The sequence below is a fragment of the Haemaphysalis longicornis genome, unplaced genomic scaffold (genome assembly GCF_048455015.1).
Source record: "Haemaphysalis longicornis isolate Haplotype H1 unplaced genomic scaffold, Haemaphysalis longicornis Haplotype H1 scaffold_9, whole genome shotgun sequence".
In the NCBI taxonomy this organism is placed as follows: Eukaryota; Metazoa; Arthropoda; class Arachnida; order Ixodida; family Ixodidae; genus Haemaphysalis; species Haemaphysalis longicornis.
Window position 1 is genome coordinate 9,209,041 of NW_027526460.1, and position 14,690 is coordinate 9,223,730.

General features: G+C 46.2%; 2 non-coding genes across 2 annotated transcripts; both read left to right on the forward strand.

Moving 5' to 3' along the window:
- The first annotated feature begins 7,664 nt into the window (after window positions 1-7,664).
- Window positions 7,665-7,746, forward strand: Trnas-cga (transfer RNA serine (anticodon CGA)). Its single transcript has one exon. It is a non-coding gene; the product is annotated as a tRNA-Ser (tRNA).
- Window positions 7,747-8,285: 539 nt separating this feature from the next.
- Trnas-aga (transfer RNA serine (anticodon AGA)) lies at window positions 8,286-8,367 on the forward strand. The gene has a single exon. It is a non-coding gene; the product is annotated as a tRNA-Ser (tRNA).
- Window positions 8,368-14,690: the final 6,323 nt, after the last annotated feature.

Consider the following 14,690-nt stretch of genomic DNA (forward strand, 5'->3'; position numbering starts at 1 on the left):
AAAGTTTTCCCATCGAAAACCATTGCAAAGTCCTGTAGAAAAAATACGTATGTGTACTGAGGTGACAAATTAGTTGTGCAAGTTGATGAAAAAACAGCAATTTTCGGAGCGCCGTTTCTCCAGAACGACATTACTGGGCGCCGCCATCTTGGTGTGGTGAAGATTGGAAAACATGGCCGCCGGGCGAAGCACTTGTTCCTGGTTCAGGCAGAGTGCTCTTCGCCGATTTCTACCGTGGTTTTTGGTTATGGGGGTGGCTGGGTTTTCATTTAGTCATTTGATCTGCTGCTGGAAGTTGCGTGACTCGAAAGACTGGAGTTCATCAAAAACAACGTGGTCCCCGCATATCCGCCGTGTTTCGGCCTTGAGTATGAGGCGCGGTGCGTGCTTGAAGTGAACTTTCGAACTCATTGCGGTGTTATAAAACGCTGTTATTGCTGCCTTTGACAGCGAGCTTGTGAGCGGCGGGAATGGGACGATCGACACTGCGGAAGTGACGGCGCAGGCTACATCACCGAAAATGTTCAAGCAGTGTATGATAGCGGGACAGGCTATTATTGCACGCTAGTAATAATGGTTCATCTATCTGAAGTGAAATTTAATGCCCAAAGGGAGCGGCTAAACAGCGTTACTCAAATTACGATTGTAGTGAATGTGCACCTTGGGGCATTGGCGGATCCAGAAGGGGGGTCCGGATGTCCTGACCCCTCCCTTAATTTTTGAATTTAAATCTCCAAGAAGATGACCACTCAGGTCGCAGAAAAAGGTGAATTGATGACTTGTTGTATTCCTTGTGTTTTTGCTTTCCCGAACTTTCAGTGAATAAATAAGGCTCCTCCTCCTGCTCATCATCATCATCATCATCACTGATAGGAGCTGACCCCCCTCTCAGAAAAAGCCTGGATCCGCCCCTGCTTGGGGATTGAAATGGGAGGGCTGGTGGGGTGGGACGACTGTCACCTCGCTTTGCACAACTTTTGCCGTGACTCTACACTTGTGTGTTAAGCCGCGTCTGGGATTACAAAGATAATAATTCTGGCATTCACATGATAACAAAAATGCCTTACGATTGCTTAGTTTTTCGATTCGATATTTTCAACGGCGCTCCACGCTATATATGCATCAAGCAATTTAAAAATGGTTTGTGAAAAGGTAGTGCAGTAGAAAAAACTGTATTGAAATGCTGTTTCAGTGTTATATACGCTCAAAACCGATTAAAAAGTGCACTTTTCTCCCCGGAGTAGCCTAAAATTTGATTTTTGAGGCTCCTAAGGTGACATAATAAATTTTTTTCTTCTGCTCCAAATCTAGGTTCTTCTGCTCCAAAATCGAGATTTCGCTGCTCCAAAAACTGCTCCCAAATTTGATTCAGCTGTCTCACCCCTGCACGCTTAAAAAAAGAAAAGGAGCTGCCTGGCTTACAAAAACGGGCCTTACTTATGACATTGAACATTCCTTATGCTGGTCAAGCCTACACCTGTGTGGTTTGTAATGGAACAGCCAAACAATTTGCTGAGCACGAGGACACAGGTTCAAATCCCGGCCGCAGCGGCCACTTTTCTGATGGAGGTGGATAGCAAAAACGCCCGCATGTAGAAGATTTCAGCGCACGTTAAAGATCCCCAGGTAGTCAAAACTAACCCGGAGCCCTCCACTACGGTGCACCTCATTGCCTGCATTGTGTCGGCACGTTAAACCCTACAATCAATCAATCAAGAACCAAACAATTAATGCTTACTTCTAGAACGAAGTTCCTTTGCCTCTTGACCCTTTCCACAGGGCTGGTATCCCATTGTCAGTGGCACCCATGCAGCGGCTCATGGCTGTACACCTATCCACGAACTATGACAAGTAATCAACGGCAGCCGGCAAAATAATCAATTTCAGCCCACAGGGAAGCCAGCATGAAGTGTTTTTCACTTGCATTTGTCAGGCATAAATGGTGGGAAATGGTAGACCAGAACCCATGATGCTGCAGCGATATGCTGAAGGCCACACAGCCCTGGCGATTTAACAGTGCCAGGAAATGCTGCGGTGGCTCAGTGTCTAAGGCGTTGCGCTGCTGAGCACGAGGACACAGGTTCGATTGCCAGCCGCAGCAGCCGCTTTTCTGATGGAGGTAAAAAGCAAAAACGCCCATGTGTACAAGATTTCGGCGCACGTTACAAAGATCCCCAGGTGGTCAAAATTAATCCGGAGCCCTCCACTGCGGCCTGCCTCATCGCCTGCGTCGCATCGGCACGTTAAACCCTACAATCAATCAATCGAATCAATCAACAGTGCCAGGAATTCCCGGTTCAAATGAGCTGCACCATGCTAACAGAATGTAGGGGGAAATGTGACGTCCAAAAGACATCGCTGTCAGCGTGTTTGTTGTTTTTCCTGGTAGCTTTAAGGCCAGGCGTGAAGGAGCTGCCAGAAAATTTTGACTATACGTAATTGTAAATATTATATAAACAATTTTTTCAATCATTGTTTTCATTGTAAATATATTTTGAATGTGGAAATTGAAACTACGATTTCCAGTTTGAATGTTTGGGTTTACACATGAGGTTGATACTGGATTGTGACGTCATATAAATGTCGTCAGGTGCATAGCAAAGACATTCTAGGTGTCTGTTGTGATATTGCGACGACATCCCCATGATATTCGTGGGTTTTTCAGATCCTGACCGGGCTACCAAGATATTCTAGGGACATTGGCGTAGCCAGAAATATTTTTTTGGAGGGAGGGTGCTTCATATCGCGGTAAATACACAAAACTGTAGAAAGACTGTGCCCAAACAATACGTTAGTCATTTTTGTTTTCATCATAGTCATTTTAAGCTTCGTTTTTCATTTTGATATATCGATGTGGAGTGTAAATAACATGGACGAAAAAAGACTGAAAGAGGGGAGGAGGGGATGTAGCTCTTGGAAGTTTTCGGGGCGTGTTCCAACACCAAATCACCCCCCTGGCTATGCCCCTGTATAGGGACATCCCGGAATCATTAAAATGACTGTTTGCATGGATGTCTTTTATTGCCTTGGTTGTGACATTGGAAGCATGGCACAGAACAGGGTATGCCCCAGAAATTGTACCAAGGTGAATTGTTATACATATTGTGCATGTCTGAAGTTTTTCACTGCCTTCTTTCTTCTATTGTGGACCAGAACCAAGGATGTGATGTCACTACTTTTTCTGTGGTTAAACCCGTGTTAAAATTGGGCTTTTACCTTTCACGCTGGTCTTCTAGTCAGTGCACTGCTGTCTGGCTTCAGAACTGCTTGCTAATCAGAGTGCTACTCATTAGGTCATGCTTTGTACTTGGAAGAAGAGCAGCTCAAGTTTGTTCAGTTTCTTTCGAGGTTAGTTTGACTTGCACTGAACGTACCCACAATTGTCATTTTATTCGTACTTTATTATTGTTGTATTAGGTGGTCTTGCCAGAAGCATTGTCATGTGAACTCATATCTGCGGTTCTGTTTACAATGACTTGTACAACTGTGATATCAACTGGCATGGTATGATTGTATTGTAGTGTCTATTTTTGTATGGTCATTGAGAGTTAAAGTACCAACAAGTTTATTGCTTAGATGCTCTTAGGATACTCTTCTTGCTTGCATCGCACGATGTGTTGTCGATGCAAATCACCAAATAAAAAATTTAGGGGGCTTTTTGTGCTGGAACCGGGGCTATGAGGCACTGATGCGTGTCGCCATTATTTGCAAATTAACACATTCAAAGTTGCTACTTTGTCATGGACTTGTGATCTGTGGATTCTGTAAATAAACGCACAAGCTTGTCATATTTTATGTGTGGAATATTTCACTCAATGTGATTAGAGAAGTGATGCCTTTCTCATAAAAAAAATCGAAGATTATTCCCTGTCATGCATCCATATCACTTTGTAGAGTTTTGTGGGCACTTAGACCCCATAATGATTGACCACCAAATACCAACCAAGAATTGCTGGTTTTAAAAACGTATAAAACAGGCCGTGTTTGCAAGGCCAATAATGCTCCTGAGGCGATATTGTTTTCATATAACCCGTTTGAGCATGACAAAACAATAGCCTAGCAGTGAAATTGGTCCATTAGACTTGTGTCTGCTCAATATGTCGTTTCCTAGGCAGCACGTTGGTACATATTTACGATGAAGCGATCGACGGGAACACGCACGGTTCATTTGCAGGCGCCGTGTTCATCTCGGGTTGGTGCTCCGGGGCGAGTTATAATTGTCTCTCGAGTGGTCATTTACCTGCCTGCACACCGCGGGGCTGGTAATTCGGCAGGCAGTGCACGATCGGAACACAAGGGCAGTGAGATGGCCCGGACGACCGGAAAAAGCGTTCGCAGCGCGACCTTCAGGAGCCGACATCCTTTGCAAAACAAAACCGGATCTCGCGAAACGGTTGCGCGAATTCTGGGCGGCCTAAGCGGCGGAATACCAATGGACCCCGCCGCAATGTAACCTGACCGGTCACACGCGCCGGTTACAACGGGCGCCGCCGCATAAAGGTCGCCTCGGCCCCCGCGGCTAGCACGGTCCCTTGCTGTCCATGTTTAGACGAAGCCCGAAGGTATAAAATGGCGTTTTGCTACATCGTACACCCGTTAGCTTTGAAGACGACCCCCCGCAGTTCCCGCGGTGATGTCTTTCGTCTGATATGTGCTTGGCACCATGGAGAGAGTGCTTGGCACATACGTCGATATCGATACGGGTACACCGAAAACGACGGAAAAGCAGATAGTTTACGATTGTTTGCAATGTAAAAATTAATTATAGTGCAATCAGCTGCTAAATTCAGCAGTTAAGTTGAGAGTGAGTCAGTGAGTAAAGCTCTTATCTGAAAAAAGGGGGCAAAAGCTCGTGGTGGGGAAAGGGTGCGCGTTGCGGCGGCGTCAAGCGCATTTTCCCTCGTTTACTGACGGTTTGAGCTCCAAGCCCTAGTATTCTACTAGGGCTTGGAGTTATCGCCGAGATTAATTGTCCTGGTTGAACCGCTTCGACGCTGTAGCAGATCATTTCGGGGTCACGTGGGGGGCTGATCTGAATAAAGGAAAGATAAAGGGGGGTGGGAGAGGAGTTCAAGAAAACGCACAAAAAAACGAAGGGACAAGAAGCCCTTAACAAGGAATAAATTTTAAAATACAAGCTTTGCGGTACCGTGCACGCGCCCGACCTATCCGTTTTTCTCTTTTTTTTTTTTTTTTTTTTCTTTTCTCCGGGGGTAATAACATATCGCATGGCGATAGCCGTGGTGGGTATGACATCGATGCAGTCTAATATCACTGAGTGTCTCGCAACAGAAAAATTATCCATCGTCCTTGTTTTGAGACCTTGTCCAATTATCCTTTCCTGGGAGTTCGACACCCCCTGCATCCCTTGAAGTGCTATTTGAAGATGCCAGGAAACAGAGGGGTTAAAATTTACTCCTTATGAACTGCCGGTGTAGCGGAACACCGGTGTAAAGAGGGTCAACCACCCTCGCGCAAAGGAATCTTGGGGACGGCTACTTAAACGGCCCGGTTCTTTGGAAAATGAAAAGGTATGCACGCAGATCGGCTTTACGAATTTAGATATAACGTCTAATAGCGCGGCGTCTGTGGACCCTGGTGAGCCAGCCGCCGAGGAGAAAATGGCGGTCAACATACTTCGAAGTGCACGGGCACCCTGTCAGGCACTGATCCTGTATACGTATGTGGTCTCACTGGGCAAATATATACCGCCCGAAGGTGTGCACGGTGGGTGCATTCTTTCTGTGTTGCGATCTCAACCGCATTCATGAAGACGGATTGAGTATGAGTTACGAACAGTATACCTTACAGAGAACAAAGATGGGCATTTTTCTTAACTGTCAAGTGTTCGCAAAGTTAATCAGATTTTTCTCTTTCCTTGCTTGCCTCCGTAAAAATGAGACAAATGTACAGAGTTGCTAATGAACTCGTACTTCTATGGCGATCTTTAACGCAGGACGAAGAAGGAAGAGACAAAACACACGCTGTTTCGTCTTTTCCATCTTCGTCCGCCTGTGTTAAAGTTCGCTGGAAGTATGACTTCATTAGGCAGTAGCCAACTCGCCCAACTCTCCGCTTTGATAGAGTTGCTGTAGCGCAAACGCTTTCCTTTGTGGCTTTGTAAAAAAAATGTATGCTCGCTGGACGCGTCCTCTCTCCTTTTACGACATTCATTATAGGCGACACACCGTCCTTTTGTTCGCAGTGCACAGCAGGCTTTAGCGACTCATAAACCCAGATTTCCACATGACCTCGGCTCATGACTCGTCAGCCACGATTCTCGCGTCAGCATTCTGTGCTAGCTGCAGTGGGCGGTCAGGGGCTGCCGGATATTGCAGTTTCGAAACGAACTCGTTTCGCCCGTCTCGGCCCGCTGTTGCGGATGCGTGGTTAACTCTCTTCTGCGAAATGAGCAGAAGATTTTGAATCTCTCTCTCTCTCTCAAGAAATTCAGCGACGTGTAACGGAAGAGACGGCTTTTGAATGGTGTCTTCAAGCCACGTATAAAAACGGGTATGAGTGTACATGAATGACTTAATGACAAACGCTGTGACACCTGCACCCAATGTCAAACTCTAATTTATGACAGCAGTTATTGAGGGGAAGGGGCGTTTGTTCTGTCCTCACACGTGTGACGGGAAGGAAAAACGAATAAGCTAAGGCGTAATGGCAATACGCTGACGGGAAGCGTGAATATTGAACCAGCAACACACAGTATATATATTGTCGCAGGTGTAATTATCGACAGAACGCAACAGACGGCGCCGACACAGCGTTCTCTGTTGGCCACGCCAATCGTCCTTCGGAGCGGGTGTGCACGTACGTTCTGGCGTGGGTCTCCATCATCCTCATCATCGTCATAGAGATGGCGAGCGTAATTATTACTGCCTAAACAATGAAGAAGACGAGGACGCTCCCCTTCGTGAGCGCGTGTTTTTGGTTTGTGACTACTACCAGGCATCAGGCACAAGCTCATTGAAATACATCCTCTTTTCCGCTGTTGTACTGGCCCTGATCAGTTGTTGCACCGTGACAATATATACATAGGGAGTTCACGCTCCCCTCAGCGATATACATATATATAGAAAATAAGGGTTGGCAGCAAAGAGGAGGTTGTGGTGGGTCATAGAAACAGATGAAGAATTTTTTGGTTATATATATATATATATATATATATATATATATATATATATATATATATATATATATATATATATATATATATATATATATATATATATATATATATATATATATACATAACCACACCTTTACTTAATTGCGTTAAAACATGGCGGTATTTTTAAAATGCGCGATCTTGACACGCAGAAAAAAAGACTGACGGCGTTTTGATATGTCGTGCACAAGCTTCGAAACACTGTTTGGATCAGCGATTATTTGAGAGAAATTGTATTTGGAGTAAAAAAAAATGGAGTTTAGTACAGCTACCTCACAATGGTGTCAAATACGAACGCATGTACTAAAGGTTATCGTACTAGAAATATGGAGCATAGTACGAATACAAATATATATAAGGATCCTTACTACACGCCAGTAAAGCAGAACTGAGAGGAAAGCGTTCGTTTCTCCATGAGCAGAACCAACGCAGGATCATCAGAGAAAAAATGCATTACTTGAATTCATAGCGTCCCGGTTTTCGTTCCGCAGTCGTGGCCGAGTGGTTAAGGCGATGGACTCGAAATCCATTGGGGTTTCCCCGCACAGGTTCGAATCCTGTCGGCTGCGCTTTTCATTTTTTTTTTTTTCTTTTTTTATTACTTCATACTGAATTGCCTGCCACATGTGTGCTTCAGGCTTTGCAGCCCCGAAGCTAAAAACTTGGCACAGTATGACGTGTACCACTTCAGTCCCCAAGGCGCGGCATATTCCTTCGAACTTCGCCGTGACTCTAGGCCTACTTATTTAAGGTTCACCAAAAACTGTAGCGACGTTGAGCATCACTCAAATAGATTAGAGCAATTTGTTAGGGATATATGCCTACAATACATTCGTAAAGTACCAAATTCATGATCAAATCCAATTCCAGCTGTTCACGTTCGGAAGAGCGCGTTCGCGTCGTTTCGTTTCAGATGAAGCTGCATTGCCGTATTGCTTTCGACATGAACACAGGGAGCAAGATCGTTTATGCACCCTGTTAGTAGTTAATACGCAGAGCAGGCGTGATAGACAAGCAATCAGCTGTACCATAGTTTCACAAACGCCTCTCCAGACATTTCACGAAGAACGTTCTATACTTCATAATATAAACACCCTTGTGTACCCCGGCAGTCGTGGCCGAGTGGTTAAGGCGATGGACTAGAAATCCATTGGGGTCTCCCCGCACAGGTTCGAATCCTGTCGACTGCGTTCTTTTTTTTTTATTTTTATTGCTTGTTTTGTTGATGGATAGTTTTGTATGTGTTGTCTGGATGTTTCGATGTTCAGAAAAATGTAATATTTGCACTGACGTTCGCCCAGCCGACTATCGGAATGTAGCGATTGTTGCGTCAAATGGATAGGGTTTGACATGTCTTTCAGTGTTTTTGATTGCTGGCTTTCGTTTCTGCACACGCACGCACGCACGCACGCATCCAGACTTGAGTCTACAACTAAGTGTAAAATTGTAATGTAAGATTAGTGTATATAAGTATACCTCATCATACGTTTTATGTAACTGTGTTGTATGGTTATAGTAACGAGGCTGTGAAGATATAGGATAATGAACAATTAATGGCTTGGTACCTCTAACTCCTGTAACAGACGCTGGTGTGTGCAAGGGGTTGTTGGCACTGGGGGAAATTGTAATTACTATTCAAACATTCCCTTGTGCCGGCAAGCCTTCATATGTGTCCTCCCTAAGACGTTCCCCACGGTATGAGTGCAACGCCGTTTCTTCGGAATTCGAGCAAAACGACGGGTGGCTGGGGGACGGGGGAGGGGTGTTGTTGGAGTCCCCATTGGAGGTTGGGGTCTGACATAGGCGAATGTGTGGGCTCGAAGGTGTAGAGTTGAACTGCGCACATAAGACGCCAGTACACAGTACACTGCCAAAACTTTTTTTAATATCCCAATAGTATACCGACGGCCGCCATTTTACTTGTAGGAGATCTTTGACGCGTCGGGACGAACCATGTGGTTAGAAAGAATTCCTTGATTACCTCGTCGAAGCACAGGTGCTCTTTCAAACGTCGTTGGGACTGTCGTCGGCGTGCGCGACCACCGCTGCCTCAGTTGAAGTTAATTTGTGATTGCTAGCTGCACAGCTTCGTCTCTTATATAGTGCGTGACGTAAAGCAGGAATTCATTCACACACCTTCGTGAGCACTCAAACGCACGGGGATGGAGCAGGGTGAAGTTATACGTGGCGAAGGCCAATCCGTAGCAGGTTCGGAACGGAGACCCCCCGCTATTACAGAGCGCGTTTACGGTGCGTGGATATCAAGCGCGGCCCTGCGTCCGTGGCGAGCGACACGACGGTGTCCGCAAGAGTCGACGAGTGTCGTGCGGCGGCGGAGGATTCAGAGCGTGCGCCTGCAGCAACGGCCACGAAGCCGTGTAATGACCGGCTCTAATGACACGACGTCCTTCTGACAAACTCGCTGCGGCCTCCCCTGCTCGACGGCCCGAGACGTTCGCTGCTCGCTTCACGAGGCCAATGGAAGCGACCATTGGTCAGATCGGAATCCCCGCTTTTGTGTCTCGTTTGTCACGACGGTGCTTTGTTCACGGCGTACCGGAAGTAGCAACATTCGCAACGACCCAAACAAGGATCTGGGCTGTGAGAGCACGCCATTGTTTAATTGCGGGTTGCTCTCATATGTATGGTTACTTAGTTACCTGACTAGTTTTTTTTATTATTATCCCTCATTATCTAGTTTACTTAATTTTCTCCCCTTGGTTCCATGTTTGCTTGCTCGCTTTTTTATGCTCGTTCGGAATGTTTCCAACCTAATATGGGCCGTGAGGGCTCTTCTTGCTTGGTTTCAAAGCAGTTAGCCAGCTAGTTATAAATTGGTTCATTAGTCTGCTTAGTGTTTTTTTTTTTTTGCTTGGTTGTTTTGATTTCAACTTCACGAAATAATAAACCAGAGTTTGTGACCATCACTGCATGTGCATACATCACTGCAATGACCATACATTCTGCATGTGCCAAGTTCCAACGGATCACAAGCCGTCGCAAAGTGAAAATGTCGCTCGTTCGGGTCAAATTGGCAGCCGTGCACTAAAGGTTATGTAGTACACTTCGTTCCGCACTCATACTGTTTATGCGCGCAGTTTTGCTCATTCTCACGTGTGCGTACGCGAGGGGTGTTCTGATTGATTTGTACCCTGAACCAAAATGGATTTGTCAACTGCGGCGTTTCTGAAATTGCTGCACGCACACTCACGGACAAATACAACCCGAATAAGAAAATGGGAACCAGAACGCTTAAAATAGCCAGACTTCTATCTAATTTAGTCTAGCTGCCGCAAAGCTTAGTTACAATAAAAGGCATGCTACCCGCCGCGGTGGCTCAGGGGCTAAGGCGCTGCGCTGCTGAGCACAAGGTCACGGGTTTGATTCCCGGCCGCGGCGGCCGCTTTTCTGATGGAGGCGAAAAGCAAAAACGCCCGTGTGCACGAGATTTCGGCGCACGTTAAAGATCCCCAGGTGGTCAAAATTAATCCGGAGCACTCCACTACGGCGCGCCTCATCCCCTGCGTTGCGTCGGCGCGTTAATCAATCAATCAATAAAAGGCACGCTGTTATTATTGGCTAAATGTAACCAAATCGTGCCATTATTTGGCACCACTGAACATAACCTTGGGCGTTCTGTGCTCCGGTTCATATTGTTACGGGTCACTTTACATCGCGTGCTAGAGGGCGTTTCATGGGCTACCTCGGATCACTATATTTGTCATCCCGTTTAATTGGTTTATGACTGTACTTGCTTTGCATCCCCACACGTCTGCGTTCAGGTAAATGGTCGCATCATTTGTACGAACGTTGGCAGCCAGACGATACACATGCGCAGCGCGGGTGACGCAGACGTACGATCCGGGCAGCAGCTATAGCATGCCATCAGATAACTAGTATCGCAAATACCACCATCAGCAGCAGCAACAACAAAAGGGAAATTTGTTTGCAGCACTCATACATTCGGTGAACTAAACGGACAGCCGGCTGACGTAGAAATCCGCAATAAGTGCCGAGGCGTCGATTCGTGCAAGCGGCGCACACCGCGTTTTGCCTAAGGTCCGCTTTGCCGAGCTCGTTCCGAATCTTTCCCCCCACATTGCTCACCGGCCAAGCGTGTGCATACGAACTGCATGCGGTGCACACGAGGAAGCCTCTTTATTGGTGTCGGAGGGGAGAAAAACCAACAAGAAGATGGCAGAATGAGAGATGCGCGGAGTTTCCTCAGGCGTGCGCGAACTGCCCCGCAGCACGGACACAACCGCAGCGACGTTGACTGCGACCACTGCGACCTGGTTGTGGTGCGTTTCCCCCGTGCCACCGATCCCGTGTGCCTGCCTAATTAATGAGGGCTAAACTTAACCACGGACGACGAGAGCGTTTCCTCCAGCGACGCCTTGTGTGTTTCTGGAAGCGGCCCGATGGGGCCAAGTTTGCTTCCTCTAATCCGACGCCGCATGCCCGCGTGTTGCATTCTCTTGTTCCCTTACGTGTCTAAGGTACCCACACAAGACGTCCGAGCAAGCAGACTAATCACATATGTTGGACCTGACGAACCAGGGGGTAATCACAGAATGGTTTGCGGAACAGCGCCGTTTGAGAGTCGTTTAGGAAAGAAACGCGGGAATGGGACAGACGTGTCATAGGGCACGTGATCGAGAGCTGCACGAATGGCACAGAGTTCAGCTTCCGTTATTGAAGCAGTGGATGCTGCTAAAGTGCGAGAGCCGTGTAAACTCGGTAAATCTTGACAGCGCCAAGCGAGTCTCATGCCGTCAGGAGTCATGCTCGTGTCATCGGGGAGTTTGTCCCCGTGAGCATATAGGTCGTCAGGCTCACTCGCGAGTGAGCTCCAATCGCAGTGAGCCCGCTTGCCACTCACTAGTGTGAGCGCCACTCACCACTCGTGAGTCAAGAGGTCCAACGAGTCAAAAGGTACAATGTGTTTCAAGAGGTACAACACGTCAAGAGGTTGAACGAGTTTTATTTTTAATGCGTAGCATTTTTTTACCGATTACCCCTACAGCCAGGACCGTGTAACGCCCTGCATTCCCATAAAAATGCACAATTGGCCGAAGTAACACATTTCTCCAACCCCCTGATGTACTTGTACATGAAATAAACTGAATCTGAATCTGAATCGTTATTGTAGCGTACACAGTCGAACAGAATACTGAAAAACCAAAAAAGAAGAAAAACAAAAATAAACATCTTACAAAAATGATATGACGCAATCAAAAATATGCATCTTATACATTCCCTCAAAACACCGAACAAAAAGCCCCGCAAAAAACGTTTTAAATACGAATAAAAAAATAGCAAAAATGAGCAAACCGTGTAACGCCCTGACTTTCCACCAAAATGCATAACTGGCGGAAGAAACACATTTAATCCTTATAATTGCATAAATGGAGATAATTGGTCGAAACCCGCCGCGGTGGCTCAGTGGCTAAGGCGTTGCGCTGCTGAGCACGAGGTCGCGGGTTCGATTCCCGGCCGCGGCGGCCGCTTTTCTGATGGAGGCGAAAAGCAAAAACGCCCGTGTGTGAGATTTCGGCGCACGTTAAAGATCCCCAGGTGGTCTAAATTAATCCGGAGCCCTCCACTACGGCGCGCCTCATCGCCTGCGTTGCGTCGGCGCGTAAAACCCTACAATCAGAATCATCAGATAATTGGTCGAAGAGAAATTACAAAAATACATAAGCTAAGAAAAATAAAAATAAAGATTTTGCAAAAATGAACCCACCAAATCAAAAATATAATCTCATACATGCCCTCCGAAAAATGTTGCCTGCCCGTTCCGTTCGTTCGTTCTGCTTCGATTTGCTTCTTCTTTGCCGGTGTGGTAGCAAAGATGGATAAAAGTCTTTGCGGCAGCAAAGAAGAAGCAAATATTCTGCAATAGTGGACTTAAGCCGTCGTGATGGTTGTGAAGGTTGAGTTCCTTCAAGTCTTACGCGTTAGGGTGATCTCCTTTCCTTTCTGTTATTGGAATCGTAACTATCTGGGCCCCTCTTAAAGGTTGCCGAATCGCATAATACCCAAGCCTATATAATTCGTCTTCTTTCAGCGCATAACAGAGAATTGGCGTTTTGTAGCGTGAGCTACACTGGCCGAGGTTGAGCAGTTTGGCATGGCTCCTGGAGAGCCGTGCTGCGCATGCGCGAGGAGCAGTGACGTACGTCTCACGGCGCACAGCTGGCGCGCCGGAGCCACCGCCGCCGCGACTAGATTGGATTGGATTGGATTGTGGAAATCGTTTTAGCAGCAGTAAGCATGATAATCAGCTAATCCTAGACAACCAGGAAACCTTAGAATAACCAGCTGAACCTTAGCTCACGCTACGCATATCCTGGCGTAGCCTAGCTAAGCCACTGCAAATTTTTTTCGTCCCTGTAAAGTCAAATAATTCAGTCTCCGCCTAGCGTGTCGGACAACGCAGACGCATCCTGTCAAGTAGGTACTGTTTAAATGTTATATGAGTTATTTTACATCAGAAAAGTACGTTTTATGAGAAATATTTACTCAAACAGAAAGGCACAGTTACTGGTATCAATCGATGGACATAAGGGAAAAAACTCGTACACATGCACAAATTATACATATATGTATATTGTGACGTTGCCAAGAAATGTACAACGTTTTTTTCAGTCAGCCAAGTTTACTGGAGCGAACCTGGTGCTCCGCAACAATCAAGAAGTAAACACAAGCGGTGAAGAAGCGCCCAACAAAGCGATATGCACAGTCGATCGTCGTCAAATAGATTAACGCGGGGATTGACCGGCGAGCATTTATTTCTTAGCGCTATTCTTTCCCGAGCCATTGAATTAGATCAAGAACATTGTTGATCAAAGAGAAATCTTTGATCAACAATAATAAAAGTGTGACGACAGGGGGAAACCTTCCCCTATTAAACAAGGTTGCCCGGCGTGGCGAGGCGCTGGTAAAAAAAAAGCAAAGCATGCTCTTGGCAATATATATATATATATATATATATATATATATATATATATATATATACATATATATGTATGTATGTATGTATGTATGTATGTATGTATGTACACAGACGCATTTCCGCCCTTCAAAATTACACTGTGACTAGAAGCTTTTCTTCACGGGCGAGGGCGAAGCCATCGCCCTGTATCGGTCCGGCTCCCGCAGGCGCTCCATGGTGCGCCACGGGTTTCAGGTTTTTCGGAGAGCTTGACTGCCTGTTCTTGGTTCTTTCACTTTGCCGTTGGCTTTAGATGATTTGTTACAGCTTAGACCTCTTGACTCATTAGACCTTTTGACTCGCCTTAGCCATGTCAAGAGGTCCCCAGTGTCCAACGAGTCAAAGGGACCAAAGAGATCCAACGAGTCAACGGGACCAATATTGGACCTTCTAACTCGTTGGATCTTCTGACTGGTTGGACCTCTTGACTCGGAATTTTCGTGAGTGGTACGGTCTGACACTGATCTCGGCTCATTGATATAACTGAATCTCATATTCTACACTTTTGTAAAAAAG